Genomic DNA, 11,210 nt, shown 5'->3' with positions numbered 1-11,210 from the left:
ATTGTAAAAAAAAAAAAGAAAAAAGAAAAACAGTAATTCGAAGGCGAATTCGAAATTTTATTCCGAATTGCGAAATAAAAGTGTAATCATTGAGTATTGTTCTCCCGTTATTAATTTTACGACCATCGTGTTTTTATACGTCGTGGTTAATACAATCCCTCGTGTTTTCTCTTTTATTCGATCGTACGCGTGTAACTATTTTTTTTTTTTGTTTTGTTTTGTTTTATTATACAGAACGAATTCGATCGATAAATCGAGGATGTTTGGATCGATATTCGATTGAAATGTCGTTTTGGCTGCCCGCGCGAGAATATTGTGTCATAAAATATATATTGCCATTGAAACAATGTGAATACAAGCGAATCGGTGATGTTTTAAGGACCCTTTATTGCGCGAACCGTGCAAATATCTCTTTGTCATATTTGTCCGGAAGATATATACGAGATGTTGGTTAAAATTCGCAGATATTTTTCCAAAGATCCAACGATGTTCGAAGAAATAGACACAAGAGAGTTACGCAACCGTGAATTCGTATTTCACGGTTGGTGAAAAAAAATTGAATAATCTTTTTCCAATGAAAAATTGGATCGTCGAAGGTGTACTAGCGTTATGTCTTCGCCGCGCTCGTTAAACTTTCAAAAAAAAAAAAAATGATCTGAAAATTCAAGTTTTTTGTCAACGATATTAACGTAGGTTTCAATAAAGGGAGGAGAAATTTACGCCGATATAGATTTATTCCGCGCAATTTATGCGATCTTCGATATACGGAATCCCTAGTTGTTCATCGTGTAACCTCTCATTCACGCAAAATTTCATCTCATCCCGACCGTTCGTTTTATGCAGAATATCTTGGAAACGAAGGCTAGACAGATCCCTCTTGCGCTTCCTCCGCTTTCCAAGACAGTCTCCTTCGAGTAGTTCGCTATATTCGGATAGCATAGAAAAGAAAATTTCACATTCCTATACGCACAGATTTATAGGTGAAAATAAATCGAAAATTTCGATGAAGAGATATATTCTTGGAGGGAATCAAATTTGAATTTTAGCCCGCTGGCAATAAAAAAATTGTCGAAGAAAAGTCGAACAAAGTATCGTAAGAATTGTTTTCGTGGAAAATATCTCGTTTTATTCCCTACGTTTCTTTTCGATCATCCCGTGTATCATGTTCGATTGTTTACCACGATACTCATAACTATAAAGAACAACGATCGAAGAGGAAGCGACGAAAGTTTAGCGCGCCGGTGGAATATCAAGTTTGGAGTATCGAAAGAGAGAGAGAGAGAGAGAGAGAGTAGGGGATGAACTCTCTCCCGATTTGCCGGACGGTGTAATGGCGTGGATTTGATAAATTCGCCGGACGTTTAATGGAAGATGGCACGTGGCTTTCACGAGGCAAGTTTCTGACCGCCGATAACGCGCAGTTATACCACCTTCGCCTCGAGGAAGATGAGGGACAGATTTCGAACTCCACTTTCCGAAATATTCGGATTTCGTCGCATATCTCAATATCGTCGCACAGATTTTCGAAAAGAAAGAGAAAAATAATAAATCACCTCAGCGATCTCTTGTAATTATCTTGCAAGGAGGACGGAGGGAAAAAAGTTAAGGTGGCGTCGAATCGATCGATCGATACTTTCTGATCAACTATTCTGAATAAATCGCGATCGACAACGCAAAGGAAACGCGATATCTATTGTCGAAACGATGCTTCTTTTCCTCCTTGAAGGTGTACCTAAGTCGCACGTACGTTGGATCGAGGAAAGAATATCCTAACGGATGCCAATTTGCATTGCTAAACGTCGTTTCAGATCCGATTCGCTCCCGGCTCCTTTTGCCTCGATGTTTGCACGCGCGGATATATGCATGCGCTCGCGCGCCACCGGCTCGAAATTGGCAAATTTCACGGTGGGGAAAAAAAAAAATCGCTTGTCACCGGTGCTTTTGTTAAATCATTTATAAAACGATAACGCTTTAGGGGTGAAAGGAGGAGAAGAGCCATTAGCTGGATAAACGAATTTTCCGGGACGCGTTTGAAAATAACGAGGGAAAACGGTTTTTCAACCGGTTTAATATTTTCCCCGTTTTGATTTCGAAAATATAAAAAAAAAAGAAGAAAAGAAGAAAGGAGAAAGAAAAAACGAAAAAAAATAAAAACCAAAGAAGAGAAAAGGAAAATGGAGAAAGAGAAATGGCTTGGGAGGAGATGAAATAGAATTTCTATTTTTCGAGAATAACGTACAGAATTGTATGATACGGTTTAAAGAATTGTTGTTATAACTTGCGGGTAAATATCGCGTGGATATTTTTTCGCGCTATAGATAAACTTTCAAAAAAAAAAAAAAAGAGAAGAAAAAATTAGTTAGTTTGAATAAAAAACACGGTTGAATTATAATACACTCGAAGAATTATGAGGAGCAATTGTATTCGACGCAAAAGCTTGCCCGAGATCGTAACTGTTATCCGTTTCACGGCCTATTTTACCACGTGAAACTAAAATCGACTTGCCGCCATTTCTAACAACCGGATTGCTCACTTTTTTCGAGATATAAGAATCGATGTGTACGAGTAGCAGAAAATCGTGTATAAATCGTGTATAACGAAGGAACATTCGTTCGTTCGTTCGTCTAGCGATTGGAAAGGGTTGACAATGGGGTCAGAGTGACGGGGGAAACAGGAAATGGCGAGAAGCGAAGCGAACGATTACCAAGCATTAGTTACGGTGCAACATAACCGTGGCATCTCTCCGGGCGCAGCAGTTTGGAAAGCGGTAATTGCAAGACAACTGTTGGCCCTTCGCCTGATCCACGGGGGTGGATCGGTGACAACGAGTGCTTACATCGTGGACGCGACATCGTGGAACCGTCGTCCAGTCAGCTGGACGAACACGCGATCTATCGTCCGCTTGAAACTGCTCGATGCAGTTTCGCGACTGATGAACGTTCAGCGGTCGAATCGTTCTCAGGGAGGAGAAAGAAGGAATGGGGAGCGGAATGAAGGAATTTGTGGCAATTTGGAATTTGATGGTTCAAAGTATGTGAATGGTTTGGGAGATGAATTCGGAGAGGATGTGTCGTCGATCAGTGACCAAGGAAAGGTAATGTGTAAGAAATTGTGAAACAAATGACGTTGCGAACGTTTCCTTTCTTTTCTCTTTCTTTTCTCACAGGATTAAATTTAAACGTTAAGTTATGTGCGATTATATTGGAGGACTTATTTAAAGAAAGAGAGAAAAAAAGCCACGGTAGAAGAAAACGGAAGTTCGGAAACGTTGCTTGTTGCAAGACGAGCAAGTTTCCGGATCCTCCTATAAATCCATAACGTTCTTAGGTTGACGTGGAAGACGCGTATCATGAATTATTCCGGTATTCTGGTTGCCCGAATTATTCATAAGAAAACAAATGTTGCTCGAGGTACTTGGTTCCATTCGGAGCCGGGACTTTGACTCGAGAGTCGCATCGCGAAAGAATCTATAAATCTTTCGTACGTCGATGACTCTTTAATTCGAGCGCAATTTCTCTTTCTTCGCAAGTTCCTCGATTTTCAAGTTGAAGAATACATTATCCATGAGGTTCTTTCTTTAAAATTTCTCCTTTCTAAAATTCATTTTTAATTTTACGCATAATCAAGCGGCCATATTGTTGCCCTTCAATCGAGTTAAAAATAAAAAAAATGCTTCGAACACTCGGCGAAATAATTTCTCAAACCACGTAGAACCCTTTGCAAAAGTTTAAAAAAATTTCGAATAAATTTACTTTAAGTAATTATTCATTGAAATGCTCGAACAACATTTATTCCTAGCTGTTATAATAGATCCGCTTTTCGTGCAATCCCGGCCGTTTGGCATTATTCCGATTATTATTATACGTTGAGCGATAAATTGTTGAAGCAACTCATCGAAATAAATTTATCCGTAACTTCAACTATTAAATTTTGCCCACGCGTAGAGACGAGGAGAGACAAGATGCGTTCCAGGAACACCATTTCAAGGTTGTCCGATCGCGTAAAGGAGATCCATTAAAATCATTCTGCGGTATAATCAGGGGCCTCGAAGTGCAAATCAGTCTCTAAATAGTCCACTAGTAGATCGACCTCCCGTTATCGTGTCCCGTGGCGGGTTTCGAGGCAGACTAGTAGGTAGTCTAATTCCCTGCCTTCAGGGTTGAACCAATTAATAAATTTGTACCGGTCGGCTGGCCACAGAACAGGCTTCTGTCTCCGCCTCTGCTTCAAGAGGTATCCATTGTTGTCGAGACAATGCCCGGCTACTTGCTAGTTAGACTACCTAACTGTCCGCGGTAACGATCGAGCGCTATGTCGGATTAATTAGATTTCAAAGGGAGCGCATCAAAAGGGGATGAAATCTGTTTAATCAGGCATGCCTCGAGTACCAGGGGCGGAAAGTGATGGAGGTCGGGGGTGAGATTGGTCGAAAAATAGTCAATAGGGAACAAGAGTGAGGAAAGATACCGGGTGGAAGGGGGGAGGGAGGGCTTCATCGATAGAATTTCTTTTCAAACCGGTTTCCACCGGCTTTCCGATCAATTTCTCGGTGAACTCGGTGAGATGTGAATCACCGCTTTTCTCCCCGCGACTCGTCGTTAATCATTCGGGTCTTGATCGTGTCGGGGCAGTGATTTCGCAGACGCGGGATGGAGAAAAGTGATATAACGGATCCCGAGGAGAGGATCGTTTCCCTTCGAACACCAGAACTCTCAGAACTCTCGAAGCGAGGCGCGTGGTTGTGGTGGTTAAATTCAGGGATGCGCGCCGAATTAAAATGCGCCGCGAATAATGCCATTCCTCGTTATATAAACGAGAAGAGAAATCACTTGCATTCGATTCTTCATTTGCATTCGATTCTAACGAATCTAACGAAAATCTTCGAGATCGAACGAGATCTCGAAAGATCCGAGGAAAACGGGTTAAAGAAACATTCGCAGGTAGATATTTTCTCGTTGGGATCCTTTCTATTTTCACACCCCATTATTTCCGCGCGTCGAAAAGTGGATGGCGATGATAAGAGAGGAAGAAAACGAAAGGAACGGGGCGCACCACGGTTCACGGCTCGATTACGACTGCTCCAACTCCCCTCCCGATTTCGCAATCGCATTTCGCCCGGTGTTTCCACCTCCATGTGTCCACCAGAGATATCGATTATTGGACGTCCGAGTGATTAAACGCATCTGTGAGGCGCAACGATTCGGGACCAACCGCTGAACGATCCTGATCCTGTTTGATAGATCAACGGGTCTTTGAGCATTTTGCGTCTTGTAATTTCGAATGCCCGACGAGTTTAATCGATCGATTAACTGTCATCGTTAATTAAGTAATATCGATTACCTGTTAACGCTTGGGATCGATTTTAATCAATGATGCTTTAACTACAGGTATTTGGTTACGGGGAAGATCAAGGCGGACGAATGTTGCGGCGATGTTTGTACGCGTCAATCAACCGTATCGAGTCATTAGATACGATTTACGAGGCGAATTGTTCACTCTTGAATCGGCCGATTGATTTACCGATTCTCGATCGTTTTCGAGATGTAAATTGAAGCGCAGATGCGAGTAACGAGGAAACGATCGTATTCTTCCATCCGCACGGAACGAATCGTCCGACGAGATCATCCTGTCTTCATCGTTTTATATTTATTATAGCGAAGTAATCGGATTAATTTTTTTACGAACGACGCGTCGAAAGATTGTTAAATCTATAAATCGATATCTTTGAACGAGAGAGACTCGATTACACCGGCCTTGAGATCGAAGACGTGGAAATTGAAGACCCCCGCGTACAAAGCTCACAAAAGATCTTCCCTATTCTTATCGGCGAAACGCCGATAACCTCCTTCCTCCATACCACTCCTCGCCCGTTGTTACCTCCCTCTGCAATTTATTTCCACCCTTCACGGCCGGATGATCTTTCTCACGCGTACGACTCATGTTTAAACATGGTCGGGATATATCTTGTTCGTAAATTAAATTTTCCTCGGCCACTGGAAATGGACAATTTCTACACTTTCCGCTTTTACGTTTCACTGCCTCGTGCTGGCTCGTAAAAGTATCTCTTATCTCGCCAAGGGTAAGTAGTGTTTGACTGCCGAGTTATACGAGATCGTATCTGGAAATGTTATCGTAAGGTCAAATCCCCCCTCCCTCTCTCGAATAAAATTTTCACGATCGCTAATTTACGCCAACCTCGCTCGTCCTACGATCGAGCTCAATTTCTTTGTTCGAAATTCGAGGATTCCGTGCAATCGGTCGATAAAGCCTGGATAAATTGGAACTCGCTTTGGAAAAGTGATTCCCACGGTATGGAATGGATTCGATGGAAACTGGCGGAGAAAAGGCACGCGGTTTAACGAAGGGGAGATGTAATAATTGAAAAGAAACGCAATCGAGGTATCATAAATGCACGTATAATTGCGTAGCAGCGATCAATTACAAGGAATTACAAGGAATAAAGATCCGTCCATCCGTAGTTGTTGGAAACGAATCTGATGAAATCTGCGAGCAATTAAGGAAAACTCGTCGATCATTCGAACGATTACCTCCGGTATCTCGATTCCCCGCAAAAATTTTTCCCTTCGAGTCGAGGGGAACGAAATTCCAGAATCGGAGTTGGAGGTGTAAATTACGGGAAACGGGACAACAAGGTGTCGGTTTATCGGTCAGAATTCCGCGGGATGTGACCGCGAAGGCTGTTCTTCTCGGTCGTCCAGCATTCCAGCGGTTCTTTCGACCGGATAATTAATACAGAACGGTGGAAATATCCCGTATGGGCCAGCAGCAGTCGGGGAGGGCAGACGAGGGAAAAAACACGCGGCGGGCAAAAAAGGAATGGACGAAGGAACGCGACGCGGCAATTTCGCAGACACGGTCCTCGTCTATCTATAATGAAATCTCGAGCAATATTTTCATCGCGGTGACTCGACCAGCACTGTCGCGATGCCGGGTAGCCCCGAGCTAATGTTCCTCCAGCTGTAATCCCGACCCTTGGTAAACTTTGAATTTCGTCGGGAGGGGGGGACCTTTTGCCAATCATCCCCTCCCCTCTCTCCCTTTGATCCACGGCTTTTCTCCCAGCGATGAAAATCTCTCTGTTTTTTTTAGAGCGGAAGAAATTGAAAATTTGCACGATTTCCCGGAGATTTCTTGAATGCTAACTACTTGGAGGAGTTCTGGAAGGACGGAGGAAGAATACATTTGTCGGAAATTCTCGTCCTCTTAGAATTCGTATTATATAAAATAAATAGAGGACGATCAACGAAGGTAGAAATCTCAATGCAAATTTGTAATGTTCTTTCAATCTTGAAAAGATGCGTCAGAAATTATTAAATAATTTATTACGATTTTTTGCGCGAAGAAAAGAAAATATTCAAATCATCGATTCGTTTCAGCTTCCATTCTGGTAATCGCTCGTTACAAATTTTTATTAGATCGATCCAGCATCCTCGTGTTTCATTCTATTTCCATTTTGGCAACGGATACGAGGATAGGATGCAAGGTTGCTGCCACTCTTCCACTCTGTTGCTGCGAGCAAATCCATTTTCTCTGGGGTTTCACACATTTGGTCGCGCGATATTAGTTTTCTTGCGAGATTCTCCTATATTTTTGAAAGCTTGTGGAAAATGTCTCTTCGCGGACGTTGTACGTAGATCATATTGTTTTCCAAAGAAAGTGTGATTTATGCATCGCTTGAAAGTAACGAATATAGAATATCCGTAACGCTGGTGTTCAATATATTAATTGGTGTTAAGAGTTGTTATGCAAGTAACTACACTAAGTCGAAAGAAAAATTACGTAAAGCGCAAAGAACAACATTCTATCCTGACTATCTTTCGTTGGATCGTTCTTCGCGTTCTTCTCATTTTCCTTCTCCAATGTAAAAAAAAGTAAAAATTATAGAAAATAACGAGAACTTTGTTTATTCTTGCTTCATTATATAAGAAATGATCAATAATTGTGAATAGACATGTTCAAGGAAATAAGAGAGAGAGAGAGAGAGCAATTAATTACTTAAAAATTGGACTCGTTTTATAAAATACACAGAACAGAGGAACGAACAATTACAACAGAGAAATAACATAAGCTTTCAACGCTGTCCTCCTTAGAAGCCACACTATCGAATTCCTAAATCAACCACGCTTTTCACCACGCGTTCCAGAATTTCTCCCTAAAACGCAGCCATGGCTTATTCGTTCCGGGACTATTTACAGCCGACGAAAAAGCTCAATGTAGCCGGCCAAGCGGGCTCAAAGAAGGGGAATGGCGCGCAATTTCATTTGATTATATTACACGAACGTTGGCGCGTGAGCTTTCAACCTGACGTCGGTGGTAGTGGCGCGGAATTACTTGGCGAGTGGTTGACAGTTGGTCAACCACGATTCTCTCGCAGCGTTACCTTTCGCCCTCGCCCAACTACTACCCTACATCTTGTTTCGCGTCCATCCCCCTCCTCCCTAAATTGAATCTCACGCTGCGTTTTCATTTATTTTCTTCCCGGGGCTTTGAAGATCGTTCCGTACGGTACAGCCACTACATTTCGCGTCCAACACAAAGAGAGTCCCCCCCCCACGTTAGGTAGCGGCACCAGCTGTTTCTGAAGCCAGACACCTTCTTTCAGTTGCTTCTATCTCGCCATCAACGTATCTTGAGAGACGGTCGACAGGGTGATTCATCTTCCGGGAGAGGATTATTGTGGGCTGGCTGTAGCCGAAAGCTTCTCTCGTCCCTCGTCTTCCTTGTCAGCTTTGCGCACTTCTTCTTCTTCTTCTTCTTCTTTCTCTTCTTCCTCTTCTTCTTTTTCTTTCTCTTCTTCGTGATCGTAGCCTTCGCTGCTACTCCTCCACTTCTACTTTTACCAGTATTTCTTCTTCTTCTTCTTCTTCTTCTTCTTTCTTCCACGTCCTCTTTACTGATCCGGCAAAAGCAGCTCGATGACCGCGACTTACCTTTCCGGAACACATCTCGTGGGATTTTTCTCGTTAAACCAAGGCCGTTCGACGTCCGGAAACGTCGACTTCGTTTCACGTTATTCCCTGTAAAACCTGTGATCTTCGGGTAATTTCTAATGGGAGCTTTGATAATTACGCGAGGATAAATCTGATTAATACAATGAACTTTTTTGAAACGAATTTCGTACGAATTTATTTCTTTGCGAAAATGTTATTGATAATAAATAATAAAAATAATTCAAATTAAAAAAATAAAAAGAATTTTTTTCTTGAAAAATTATTATCACTTTCTCTGTCATTGAGAAAGAAATTCTTCTCTCAACAGAGACACATATTCCACGCATTCTTAATTATATTCTATAAATATTAATAAAAGCTTCACGCAGGGACGATTAAATGAAATGATATATTATGACGAATATTATAATTTTTCTGGATGGATCGTGTAAATTCCAACACGAAATTATAACACGATATTTTCAACGCTATTTAGAAAACGCGTTATTTCCCAACGAATACGAATTGCGATTTGTGCGTACGAAACAAGTGGTGTAGAATTTTGTTGTTTAATTTATTTTCGTTCGGATGGAAGGAACATTGGCGAAAGACGAAAGGAGCACGACAACAGAGGAGGTGGGAGGGGCTTATTACCTTCTCTTACCGACGAGCAATTGCCGCTTATCGATCGGCTCATAGGTATAGATGACACGTTTAATTAAAATACGACGGGTACAGGTGTTCGCAGATGACCAAGAACTAACTAAGTTGAGCATCTCTGGGGAGGATCGCGCTCACGGGACGTCGATCGGAAGTTAAGGAAACCGGCACGTCCCGACGCGACGTTCCAACAATTCGACCACGGGGATAACCATTGAGATGAGTTTAAGAAACCGATACGTGAAACTGTTTCCTTGTTTCGCAAAATGATATCCAGCGTCAGGTGTCGTGCGAGCAAACGACTTCAGTTTCCGCTGGATCTCACCGAAACTTGGTACAACGTCGTATTACGAATACGTGCACTCTCGTGTCAACTTGTTGATACTTGTTTGTTCTTGTTGACGAGAGAGGCAGGGACGGAGAATGGAGAATGGAGAGATCGTTCGGAGAAATTTTGATAAAAAAATACGGCGGGACTCGCGATTTCTCAGTCGAGCGGTAACGAGAAGAAACACGATGGAAATGGATAGATGGGTGCACTCGAAGTGCCACTGTAATACCGGTATAACTTTAACCGAAGTGTCACGGTCGTTCCTGCCACCACCGTCGTCGGTATATCTTCGTTCGAGAGAAAGACGCACGCATGCCACCCAACAGCTCTTCTATATTAGACAGGATTCTTCGACTTCTGGCAAACATGCGAAGAGTCTTCTTGGAAATCCCATGTGGCAACGAAATAGGTCACATCGAAGACTTTCCTGTACGTGGCACGAACGAGAAGTTATAACCTTTTAAGAAGTTCGAATCAGGGGATGAAACGCCATTCGAAATGTAATCGAAGGATGATTCGAAGGTAAATTTGCGCGGATCATTTTATTGAATCAATGCGAAAGATTTAGGAAGAAAATTTTTAATTATTCGAAAGTTTTAAACCTTTCGAATTCCTGGTTAAAATCTTGGAAATTAAGTGCCCTCTGGCCTTCAGCCGAGGAAAAAGTTCGATAAGTTAAGAGACAACCGTGAGGCACGGAAACTTCTCTTTCGCCTACAGTTTCGTATCTTCTATCGTGAAAATGAAAAACCAAGGTGCAAAAGAAATGATGAAAAATTGATATCCTTCTTGCATCTTTGAAATTTTAAATACATACGAATTCGACGAAACCGGCAAAAGAAAAGGTTGAAAAAGTTGTACCGGGTAGTTTTCTAAAATTTGCTTGCTTTCGTTAAAATTTGTCTTTCCTTAAAATTTCGGTAAATTCACGCATCGTATATCGCACGAAATATCACTGCACAGAATGTGAAAACGTTAAGACTGTCTTCTTCCGGTGTGAGAATTCATCGTAATTCCAACCAACGCAGGAATTCGTGATAAGGAAGAGCATTTAAAGGAACTTCTATAGAAAGTTTCAACAAACTTTCATTCATCGAACTTCTCGACTAATAAAACTTTCCACCTTAATTTTCAAACGCCTGATAATTCTTTGTATCGAAAAATACTTCACGCTACAACTTCCCTGCAAATACATCTTGGAAAATATTTTTAAACGTTGTTTGTAAACTAATGCGTATTTTCAACATAAAAATTCTTCAAAGTTCTAA

This window comes from Apis laboriosa, unplaced genomic scaffold, assembly GCF_014066325.1.
Source record: "Apis laboriosa isolate Shangri-la unplaced genomic scaffold, ASM1406632v1 scaffold23_cov150, whole genome shotgun sequence".
NCBI classification, from domain to species: domain Eukaryota; kingdom Metazoa; phylum Arthropoda; class Insecta; order Hymenoptera; family Apidae; genus Apis; species Apis laboriosa.
Note: the sequence above shows the minus strand (reverse complement) of the source record.